Here is a 12,637-nt window from a genome sequence, read left to right on the forward strand (position 1 = left end):
CAGGGAGAATTAAACTGTACTAGGGAGAATAGAGTTGGCACCTAAAGTGTTAGCCCTGAATCTCGGGCAGTGTTCTGAGTTCATTTCCCTTTGGTTCTGTAGCAAGCGGTAGGAACCAGGATGGCACTGAATCCAGGCAGCTGTCAGTTCCCATTTCTTTCCCAGAGCAAAATAAAAGTAGGTCATACATATTTAAATGAAATGGCAATAGGAAGCCATTGATTAGAGGGTCTGAAAGTGCTTGTTTATCTCGAGAGCTTCCAAGCATGACCCCCTCTGTGTGGAGGACTTTTACAGAGTGAGAAAATCCACACAGATTGGTTCACTGTATTGTTCTTCCCCGGAAGGGCTCTGGTCTGGGGAGCAATATGGAGAGGAGAATTCCCATCAAGAGCTACTTCTGAGAGATCTTGAAAGGTGAGATATGGAAGGCAGAAGCCTCTTCCAAGGAGAGTGTTTATGATTGGGCCCCCTCCATTGCTAACATACGATTGCCCCCATTTTAGCCTTTGCATAACAAGCCCCTTTCCTGTTATCTGCAAAGGAATTTTATAGCTGAAAAGGTCTTTTGGACAAAGACCAAGGGGCAGCTAAAGCAGAGAGGGAAAGTTACACACGTAGACCTGTACAAATAAACCTGGAGACTTTTTATTTCTATGGATTGACCAGACAAGGTTCTTAAGGGAAAATATTTACTTCTCATTTGCATCAGGTTTTCTTAATGCTTATCATTGCTCTGTGCCTGAGTACAGTGGGAGGAAACAGTTGCAACCCCTGCATTTCTTGATGCTCCCTGTAGGTATACTAAAGAGAAACAAAGTGCAACCCTTACTTAGGAAAGATTGTTCCTTGGGAAGGGCTATCTCTGGGAAGGGCTATCTCGTGGACTGTTCCTGCCCTGCCTGATTCTGGAGGTACCTGGGATTTCTGCTCTCACCACCAGTCAGTTTAAAGTTGTAATTCATGAGACCTTTGATCTTGCTTCTTGCTGCTCCACTGCTTTCTCTCTCTAGTTTCCTGTCTCCTTGCTGCACTGCTCTGCTTATTCTAGGTTTAGAACCATCTATTATTCTGTCCTGTCTGCCTTGGCAAGTCTCATGTTTTCTGTGCGTGAAACCCTTTTTCTCTGCACCTTCGGACTCTCCTTCAGTCCACATCTCTCCTTCAATCCACATATTTTCTCAACGGTAGGCTTTCTCTTTGCTGACCTTTTCCCCAGCATCTTGTCCTGCTTCTTCTGTTTGAGTCTTATCTCTGTTTGTAAACAATCATATACATTTATTATTATAAAATCCTTTGTAAAGCACTATAAATTTTCAGGATAAATCATGCATATCTCTGGACAACAAATATTTGAAAAACAAGATAGTTAAAGACAACAATGACAGGTTTTGTTGTAGAAGTTACGTATTTCCTCACGTGAGGACTTGTGACTTGTGGCAAAATTGTACAAACCATTTCTAACGGGTAATAAAACTCACACCCAGTGCTCAAACAAATAAACTCTCCAAATAGAAATTCATCCACTACATTTCCCGACAAGTTAATGTTTCCAGTCTTTCAGACCGCTGAATTTTTTCCCCCTAAGCTATTGCAGTGTATTCATATTGGAAGACATATAAGACACTGAGGCATCAGAGGAGGTAGTAATGCCTATTGTATATGATGGTGTGACATCGTTAAATTTGAACTTTTCCCTATACTCTACTGTACTTTGTTGTTGTTGCTGCAGAAAATTTGCGTTTTGGGGATACTATCAACTAGAGGTCCATCTAATAGTCCAAACACACTGGACAAAAATGACTTGCCTTTTTAGCTTATGCCCTTGGTATTGGATGCAGTCTTGTCCAGGCTGATTGAATTCTTGTCCAGTGGGCAATTTTAATATTTCAAAATTTGTTTCTATTTAGAATCAGGACAAAAAGTTGAAATATTGAAATTTTTACAGAACAGAAAGTTCTAAAAAAAGTCAATTCCCAATATTTCCTTTCAGCACATCCAGCAAACCTTTTGATCTTTCCCTAGTTGAAAGTTCTAGCTTTAGCTTGGGGAATTTTGGGGCAATTTTCAGCTTTAGCTTGGGGAACCACTTGGAAACATACCATTTCAGCACTCTGGTGAAGTGAGCTATTGCTCAAGAAAGCATCTGTGGTTCAATTACTTTATAACATGGGTGAGCAATTATTTGGGCCAGAAGGACACTGAGGAAGTTTTGATGAGCTGTTGTGGGGTGGGGCAGCACCACTCCCCCCTGTTCTGGACTCAAGACAGCTCACCAAAACTCCCTAAGTGGCTCTGTCCTGGGACTCAGCCTCAAGCTGTCACCACCTAGTGACTCCAGGGTTTCCATAGAGATCAGCCTGGGACCAGCCCAAGCAGGCAGGGCATGCTCAGCTGGGCAGATGGGATGGGGCCTCAGGCAGGGAATGACACCAGGGAGTGGGACAGGTGGTCTGGGGCTGGGATTGGGATCGCAGGGCAGTGACAGCACAAGGCTGGGGCCTGGGGCAGAGTTGCAGTCTTTTCCCTGAACACCCCTGCCGGTCACAGGGATGTGTGGGCAGCAGATCATGGCTCTGCCCCAGGCCCCAGCCCTTTGCTGTCAGTGCCCTGTGATCCTGATCCTGACCCTGGCCCCAGCCCCACCCACTCACCTGTGGTCCCATCCCATCCGCCTGGCTGAGTGCACCCTGCCCACGTGTGTCCTGGGCTAGTTTGGCATCCATGGTGGTGGGTGCGGGATAGCCACACTGGGGTGCTCAGGCAGTGGGGCTGGATCTGGTGGTAGAGACTAGCAGTGGCAGCTGGAAGGCACTGCTACTGTGGGGGCTGCTAGGAAGTGAGTCCAGTTGCCACATCACCCCAGTCCCACTGCACACCTGGGAGTGGTGGACCTGGCTACATGTGCCATGGCCCAGGCTGCTCCACATGCCTGGGCCAGACAGGACCAAGGGGCCAGGCCTATTGTCCTCTACGGACCCAACCCTCCAGGTAGATAACAAAACAAAAGGTTTAGATGAATATAATCTCGCCTTATTTACAACATGTATGGTTTCTGATTATTCTAGATGTGAATCAGTCTCATGACTTGGGGAGGAATACAACTTTCACTCCTGCTGGTTCTGGAACTTCTTCCTTGTCCTAGAACAGGGGTGGCCACTTACAGCTTGTGGGATAGATCTGGGTCACAGAGCCTTTGGATCTGGCCTGCAGAGCCATGGCTTTGGCAGCATTTGGCAGGAGGGGGAACTCTCCATGCTATGCCACACTCCCTGCAAGGGGCTTCAACGGCCGTGTCACAGTTGGGCAGCAGGAGGGGAGAATGGTGGGGAGAAGCAGTGGTAGTGGTCAGGTCCTAATGCCCCCTTCTACCTCTGACTTGAGCTGGGGCATTCTGGCTCCTCTGATGGAAAACATTGCCAACCCCTGTTCTAAGCAACAAGCTTTACAATGTGTTGAATTCCGTTTCTCAGTCAACAGTTAAGCATGCATTACTACGTAAAAATCAACAGCTCCTTAGAAATAAATACTTACTTGATTTGTTTTTAATTACTTGCTTGTTCTGACTTGTGACTATTGTTTGTAACTCTGACTTTTCTTTTTATTTCTTCCTCCTAGAAATGTCATGTATAAGCTTGACATTATAGCCACAGTAGAGGTTGTTCTGTCCCCAGTGCTGTGTGCTCTGGAGCAGGGTTATCCAACTGATGGCCCATGGGCCATATGTGGCCCCAAATGGGCAAGCATGAGGCCCGCAGGCTCCTGTCAAGTTGCCACTGCTCCTGGGGGTGCAGTGGTGTAGCAGGAGGGGGTCTGTGCTGCACGTTTGCTGGGGCAGGGGGGTAGGCTCCTCACACTTCACACATGGAAAACCATGTGTAGGTATGGTGCACAGTTGAGATGGGGGGAACTGGGCTGCCCCTACAATGGGAAGAGACGACTGGGGGAGGGGAGCTCCCCCATACCATCTGCCTGCTTGTGTGCATAGCAAATAGCTCATGCAGTCTGCAGGCCCAAGCTGACCAAGAGTTGGACAGCCCTGCTTTGGAGCATGCCATAAGGGGGCAAACACAATGTCTAAGGACAGACATTCAAAAAGCCTGAATTGATTCAATCTTTGCAGGTTAGTCTAACCTGCAAAGCTTGAACCAATTTGGAGATGGATAGACATTCCCTTTTCATTCCATAAATGTAGGCACATGCCTGCAGTGACTCAGGCTAGAAGAAGTGGGGCGCTAGAGCAGCCTTCCCTCCCCTTCTACAGGACTGAGCTGGAGGTGGGGGGCGTGGCCAGGCCCCAGCAGGATGCTCTGATTAACCCCAGGGAATTGATAACTGTGTTTATCACCCCTAACTCAGTGTGTATCACCCCATTAAGAAAACAACAGAGGGACATTACCAGTTACCTGTTGATTCTGCCTTTGTCACAGCACTGACTGGAGCCAGCATGTGGTTTGCTAGCTAATACATAGATACCTCTCAGCAAGGAAGAGGGAAGGGGGGAATTTCTGCTTAGCAGGAAGTGATGACGGGGAGGGAGGGAGCAGCCTTCAAGTCTCTGCTGGGGCTGCAGCCAGGGAGCAGACAGCCCTGCTCAGCCCAGCCCAGAGAGCATGCCAGGATGCTGGGGGTGTCTGGTTTAACTTAAACCAGCAAGGGGTCTGGGACATACATTGCATATACTGATTTGACCCAAATCAGTTAAGTCTGATACTACGTTCAACCAGGTTTATCTCAAACTGGTTTCAGCCATTTTCAAACTGGTTTATATACACTGAACATCTATTCTGTTACAGGTTTAAACCAGTCTCTGATCACTTAAATTGGTTTATGTGTAATGTCTGTTCCTAGCCAACTAGTCCTTTCTGTATCTAGTCCTTAGCTTCTCTGTACCTCAATTCATCTATGTCACAGGGATGTTGTAATATGACAATAAAATGAACATTTGTGAGATGCTCAGATTCTGTGTTACTAGAAGGGACATAAGAACATTAGGTCATGATAAGAGGAACTTGAATCTCCCCTGATTAGTTACAAATTTATTTTAACCAATGTATATATTCAAATATATTGTTATAAAGAGATTGGGAGGGGGAGTACATGCAGGGTTAGGGTAGTCTGGCCTTATAGTTTTCAGATCCCAGGATATGTTAAATCTGTCTCAGTTTCTTTTCTTGTGGGACACAATGCTGGTGGCAGGGGAGGCTGGGCAGCTTATGAGTTACAGAGTCACCTTATATGCCAAGTATCAACTGCAATGCATATGCCTAAGGCCAGCCCTGGAGATTGGGTTAAAGCAGAACTGGATGTGTTCTCAGCTGACTTTACTCCTGTTCCCCACCTTTCAGGAAGAATGCAGGCAAGCACCAGGAATTACCTTAACTGGATATTAATTTATCCTGAATTGACAAGTGAAGTGACAATTTGTAAAGGCAAAAATAAGCACCTAAAGAAGGCGATCAACAAGGAAAAGGTCATGTTCTGTGCCAGCCAGCATCCTATCTGCTATCTTGCACAAAACTGGGAGCTTTGACACAGATCCACTTAGAAAGTTGGGCTGGTACTACTCTTCCTGAAGTTAAAACTCAGCTTTGCTGAATGTTTGTGATAGGCATTTACATTTTTGGATGTAAGTTAGATCCACATTGAAAATTTAAAACAATAAAAAAAACCCCTCATGGAAGAAATTCAAGAGCTAAAATTAAACATGTCAGAGGTGTTTTAAATTATTGTGAAAAAAACCCTGAAACGATAAAATCAGTCAACAACGTGGGTCTGCAAACATGATTTAGGTGGCTTAAAGGCAATTTTTGTCACGTGGAAACAGGGAAAGTGTAACGTGGTAATGGGAGAGGTGTAACGTGGACAAGCGCCCTTACTGTTACAAAGTACTAGACCACACTCCCAGGGAACTGCACAGAGGGGTGGAAGGTGCCCCTTGCCCTTGAGGCAGCTGGCATGGAAATTTATGTACATTGACTTCAGGTGAGTGATGTGTGTGATTTGTGTTGCTCTCCTACACTCTCACTGTATTTGGCACAGTGCTTGGTCCCGTGTCCTAGCTTCCTTCCACATCATCTCTGTGTCAGCTGACAGCTGCGGAGCTGAGGTGATTGTTTCCAAGCAGCAGAGGGAAGTGGAGAGAGAGGCTGTGCTCCTGGCGCTTGCCTGCGTTCTTCCTGAAAGGTGGGGAAGCAGAGAAAGGGAAAACATCACCAGAGACACCACCAGAAGGAATTGCCTCAGAAAGATAACGCTTTGAAGTCTGGGGCTTTCACAAATATTTATTTTCATACCTTGAAGCTGGTTACATTTCAAATATTTTTCTTACCCTGAGGCTGGCAATGTTTTTGTTTTGATTTCAGCATTCATGCTGCCCTGCACATAGGCCACCTCAGAGAAAACTACCGCGCAGGTCCAGCTCTTGCAAACATTCATTGCCTTGTCCCCCTTTCAGGCGTCTGTTGCGTCCCAGCAGATTTTAAACTTGTTAACAAATGAGATGTTGGGCTGGCCTGAGGTTAGCACTGCCAGCTGGGTCCCAAGACCTTCCTTGGTTGGTAGGGAACGTGTTTTTCTAAGGGAAGGAAGTCCTATCTGACTCTTCAGTAACCAGGAAACAGAACAATAGGGCTCCACGTCCAGCCCTTCACAACTACGCTGTAAAATGAAATCCTGGAGGGAGGAAAGTCTTCCTTAGCTGAATGGCAGAAATGAATTAAAAAAACAACCAAACAGCAGTATAAAGGTGCAAGTGAAACATTGGAGCCGTGGATGCAATTTAAGAGCTTGTGCAATCTGAAAATTCCTTAATAACTTATTATGATTGATTAAAGATACCAAATCTCTGTTAGAAAGATGAGAACCAATCGGGCTGATGAAGGAAAGGCACCCTGTGGTGGCTTAGGAGGAGATGCCACTTGTCATGAGAAAAAAGAGGGAAGTACTCAAGTCTCAGAGGCCTACTTGCAGCTGCAGCAGCAAGGCTAGGAGCCAGACTCCTGCCACTGACTACATTATTGACACCTTCTCTTGAACCTTGAACTTTGCCCCATCACAAGACTTGGTCCTCCTGCTTCCCCTTTCTGCGTAGTCTCTTATAGAGACAAGCAAACCAGCCCTCAGTGAAGAAAATATAGCAGGTCCTGTGCCTTCCCTAGTAAAGCAAACTATTCTTTCTCTCTTTCCCTGTTCCTCTTTCATTTTTTCCCTTATTGCTGTAGCATCTGAACATATCACATCATTTATTGGGACACACTAATTCTTGTGGCCTACTCTGGTTTTCTCATTATATTCTACAGACCTCTGGATATCTCGCTTTCCCCAGCTTCCCACATGCTTTTCTTCTATTCCCCTTTTCTCCTTGCTTTTCCCTATCCATTGTTCTGAGACCTGGAACAAGCCTACCCCATCTTTCTGACACTATTAGTTCACATCACATAGGGAACGTCTACATGACATGCTAACTGCACAGTAGCCTAATAATACTGTGAAGTAGTGCATCACAGCACAAATAGTGCTAATAAGCTACTTCACAGTAGTGTCACTAAAAAGGTGTGTGCTGGCACAACTGTGCAGTAACACCAGTTACTGCACATTAATTTAGTATTCGATTATACACGTACTACACTTAAATGTGCAGTAACTACTGTGCATTAGTGAAGGTGTAGACAATGACATGCCCACCAGGTACCAACTTCTTGGTCATTACAGTAGATACATAACAGAAACATAAAAGTCAAAAAATCCATTCCCTACTACATACCCAACTAGTTTGCCTCTGTTTGAGTTCTGGATTGGTGAGTAGAGGTTGCACCCCACAAGCTGCCAAGTGCCTCTGGGAGTTACAGAGTGTGCCAATGCCCCATTGATTCAGGTGTTAGGCTGACATTGGCTGCATTTTTAATGCCTTCGAAACTGCTACTGGCATTCTTCAGTAAGTAGTTTTTTTAATGGTAAGAGTGGGGCCTTGACTGCCAGGACTGATGTGTTCTCCTGGGGATCCAGCACTACTTGCCATGTGACTAATTGAGTCCCTTTTCCTTACTATGTCTGGTTTACCAGATGTGTATGGCTTAATTAATGTCTGCAAGAAAAGTAGGAACGTTAAAAGAAAGGCAGCCCAGAAATGCCAAATATTGTTGTTTTCATGATTAAGCTTTGTACAGACAAATACTCCAGTTCTTCATGTGATAGGGGCTAGGCTATCACTTTTGTAGTGTCAAAACTACAATAAAAAGGCAAGAATGTATCTCCTTTCTCCCAGATTGCAAGCTTATTCTGTTTATCTCTCCTTCCATAGAGAATAGAATAATAGAAATACGACTGTGTACATGTGACATCCCTATTCCATCTCCTGTCAGACTGGCATTTTATTTTGAGAAAAGCAGATTTATTTTTGTGCAATTAAGTGCTCCATGGCAGATACCATACGCACTGAAGTTCATACGGACAGCCTGCTCCCAAGCTGTACTGCTAGCATAATATACAACTGAACAAATTTTGTAATTGATGGTGGGGTGCTTGGTCCAGTGAAGGCTGCAAAGATGACAGAATTGTGCTGGGTCACAGAGTCAGAAGGGAACTGTCAATAGCAGTAGCATAATTCAGGCAAGGTGACTGGGGCAGCTTCTCTGGGGTGGGGTTGAAAAAAAATGTTATCCCAGGCACGTGATCAGTGATCATGCTAGTAGAACAGCAGCAACTGGAAGTTGATGCAGACCCGGGTGTATTGCAGCTGCCCCTGGGTGCCTGACTACACACTGTTATGCCTCTGGACAACCTTATTAGTGGGTGGAACCAGAAGTGCAGCTCCCAGCTGTAACTCAGAAGGATTTTTGAAAAGCATTCTGAGTTACAACATTACCTGGGACCAAACAGAAGTTCACTGTTGGTCCCAGGGGGGAGAGGAATCCAGCTGCGGGCTGGGGGCCTGCAGCCATGTTCCATAGCAGTGGCCATGGCTCTCTGCCAGTGCTCCGTTTTCAGAACGGGACGGGGGAAAGGCAGCAGAAGGACCTTGTTCCTGGGGCTCCCCAGCTGGTGCTGAAGGGTGGGGTGGGCAAATTGGAGCCTCCCCCAACTTGGGGTGGGGGCTCCAATACACGTGACTCACTCTCCAGGGGCCTGAAAAGCCCCAGGCTGAACTCCTTCTGCTCCCTTTCCCCCTTCCCATTCTGAAAACAGGGACAGGCTGCGAGCTCCCCAGACACAAGTTACAAAAGAGGCTACATTTTTTAACATCTTTATCAGATACCTCATGCAATAAGGGGTCAGAATTTCACCCAATTGGCCATTTTTGAAGCTGTACGCAGCCATGTACTTGTGTTTGGTCATAGCTATAAACTGCTATCTGTGGCCAGATCAGGTGGACATTGTCACTTCCTTCTGCACCTAAGTGTGAACAACAGAAAGAAGCTATAATTGCTGCTCTGGAAAACAGTTCTTACCTGTTCTAGGATTAGAATATCTGTATGTGTCCAGGGGACCAGAGTGTATTATGTATTAAGTCATGGGGGTGATTTTTGCCAATACAGTTAGATCAATAAAAGCCAGAGTCTGGATGTCATTATAACAATATACAGGTTTGAGGGATTCGTTTTTCCTCTCCTTGTACAAGAATCAGATGGTCTAATAAAGGATAGCACATCTACCCAAAGAGCCTGTGGCCATTAGTACAAAACACTTTTATACCAGTGTAACTCCATCTAGGCTGAAAGGGATGTACCGCTAATAGCACAGGACAGTTAAAGCTATTCAACATTTAAGTGTAGACAATCCCCTAAACTGGTTTACAAGTGACTAATATCAATATAGCTTAATCTGGTTTGTTTCTGGCCCACGCTCCTGAACTGATTAAAGAGCGTTCATGCAGCTGGGAGTGGAGAGGATATCAAGAATGTAATCAAAACAAGTTTGAAACCAATTTAGTTAGATCCTTATTCAGGGACTCTGTGTATGCAGGGCCTGGCAGTTGGGAGGAACACTGACTTACAGGGGGAACAAAAAACACTGCTCTCTGGGAGTCAGTGCTTCAGACAGGGAAGTCCAATCAAGCAACTAGGGGCCACATGCCCTGTGGGCTGCAGTAGCAAGGGCTGCATCAGTGTGGGCCATGGGGCCCCAGGGCAACAAACTGTATGTCCCCTACTGCACTGTCACTTGCTGCACTATGCACCATGCACCCTGCCACTACACCACACTTTCTACCCCCACCACTACACCACATGTCCCCCCCACAACTACAGTTCATTCCCTGCTTCCCTCTCCTGCTGCAACGTGTGCCCTCCCACTGTACCATACACCCTAGACTGCACTCTGCTGCCAGGGATAAGCCAGACGGAGTAGCAGCCAGAGCAATGTGGGAAGCTGTGGTTGGAAAGGAGCCTACCTGTTATTTAACCCCCTCTGGGCCACATGCAGTCTGCAGGCTGCCAATTGGACGGCCCTGACCTGAAGCACAGCAGCTTCCTGTAGCAAGGTCTGTGCATCCGTACAGGTTGGGGTGGGGGGGGTTGTTTGTTTCTTTGTTTTTGGTTTTCTTTAATTTTCTGTTCTCTCCTCTCTTTCCTGAGTAAACACTATGTTGCATACAGGCCACTGTCACTTGCAACTGGTCTGCTGTTTTTGGAGATTGCAGCTCCTGCCTAATCCATAAACTTGAAGGATCTTTCCAGCAAAGAGGAAGAGAAATCAGCTCTAGTAATTAGCCTACCAACCAGAGGTTCATACCTCTGGTGCTCATAGGCACCCCAGGCTGGTGTAAAGGTAAGCACTAAGTTCATATGAAATTAGCTAATATACTCTGCTTAATGAAATGCTGGTTTCTCCAGAGCAAATTCACACATTTGAAGAGACATCCTGTACCAGGCTACCGGCAAAATGGCTGAGAGAGCTAGAGCTGTGCAATTTGTCCTTTTCATGCTGAAGAAACAGAAACCTGCTGCCCATATAAGCTTCACTGGCTTGGAGTGTGTGTGTGAATATTAATCCATATCCTGTGACAGTCTTGATATTAGTCCAATGGGCAACGTAGGAACAAAATCCTTGAACCAATCTTTGAAGTCTGGGATGGGGAAGTTTTGAATTTAACCACCATCTCTTACTATGGAGGGTCATTTTTTTTAAACTAGGAGACTCTTCATTACGTGTAGGGGAGAATAAGCTTCCAATATTGGGCTGGCCACAGTAACCTTAGTTTAGGGAACCCAAGTCTAGAGAAGTGCTGATGGGTGCTACAGACTTGCCAGAAGTAACTTGTTCCTCCTTTCCCCAATTTCCAGGATATAACAAAAAATAAAATGTTTCTCCCAGAAGGCATGCAAAATCCCATGCTTTAAATATAAATTATACTGACATACAAACATTATACTCTAGGAATCATTTTACTCTCCAGAGAAACGTGGCCCATCTCTAGGGGAAGACTTAACAACACACTGCAGATTTTAAAACAGCATGAAGATCACAAGCATTCCTTCCTTCACAAGGGTTAAAGTTACCCCTAGACATCTATACTAATGTCATCCGGGAGCATCACTCAGCACTTAAAACTGGTCTTAATACTTGCCAATCAAAACATTACAAAGTTATAGCTGCAGAGCTATGTTTGTGAAAAGATCACACCCTGTAGCCAATTTAGCTGTGCTGGTAAAACCTGTGATGTGGCTGCATACCCATTAGCAGAAGAAACTTCTGCTGTCAAAGCTGAGGCTGTTCAGAGAGCTGATATAGTGCTGATGGCAGAAGAACTCACAGAGCAAGCAAAGCAACATTTGGACCAGGAGACCTAACTGCTGCTGGTGAGGCAACCACCTCCACAGTCTAGACAAAGGCTGTCCAGTTTCTAAGCAGCCAGTACCTCACGGGCCACACCAGCAGGGTTTGCATGCCCTGCAAACCGTACCAGCAGGAGCCATGGGTCCCCTGTGCACATGGGTGCATTCCTCCTTGCTGCACTGCACACATCCTTCCTGCTGCCCCACATGCCTACCTAGGTGTCCCAGACCCATCTTCATTTCTCCAACTTCAGGCTCTCCCATGCTACACTGCACCACGTGGCTGCCCTAGGCCACGGCCTCCCCCAGCACCACAGGCTGTGCCACGCTGCTCTGCCTGTCCTGCCCCATGGGGCAGGGGTGGGAGGCAGAAGCCGGAGGAGGGAGAGAGCTCAGAGGGAAGTGGTGGCTGGGTAGAAGCTCAGGGCAGCAAACTAACTCCTTATGGGCTGTATGTGGCCTGTGGGACACCAGGTAGGCAGCCCTGGTCTAGACCAAGCCTAAATCCAAGAGTGTGAAAATCTGTTGTAGTCTCAACAGATTCTTCCAGCAGATACATGTGTCACAGTAGAGTACAGTTTCCTTGCTCCTCTGTAACTAGACTGACATTGTCACCCAGGGTGGATTGCTTTAAATCCAAGTGGTTCAAAATTGTGATTTAAATCAGTGAACAGGAAACCTTTAAATACTTGATTTAATCTTGTTTTATATTTGTGCTTGTTATTTTTCTAATGAAAGGCTGACTTTTATTGGTTAGTAACCATTAAAACATTTTGATTTGTAATGAAGTAGTCTTTACACTAATTTTGGTACTTGGTTTTGCTGATGAAGAGAAGGCATGATATCTATACACATTTATTAAG

General features: G+C 45.8%; 1 long non-coding RNA gene across 1 annotated transcript in view; it reads left to right on the top strand.

Moving 5' to 3' along the window:
- The first annotated feature begins 310 nt into the window (after positions 1-310).
- LOC109305919 overlaps positions 311-12,637 on the top strand; it is a 29,091-nt gene continuing 16,764 nt past the window's right edge. Inside the window, exons 1-2 of the long non-coding RNA XR_002099767.1 lie at positions 311-417; positions 10,633-10,767. This is a non-coding gene — a long non-coding RNA (uncharacterized LOC109305919). The remainder of the gene's footprint in view (positions 418-10,632; positions 10,768-12,637) is intronic.

Source organism: Crocodylus porosus, unplaced genomic scaffold (genome assembly GCF_001723895.1).
Source record: "Crocodylus porosus isolate Cpor-Errol unplaced genomic scaffold, CroPor_comp1, whole genome shotgun sequence".
NCBI lineage: Eukaryota > Metazoa > Chordata > Crocodylia > Crocodylidae > Crocodylus > Crocodylus porosus.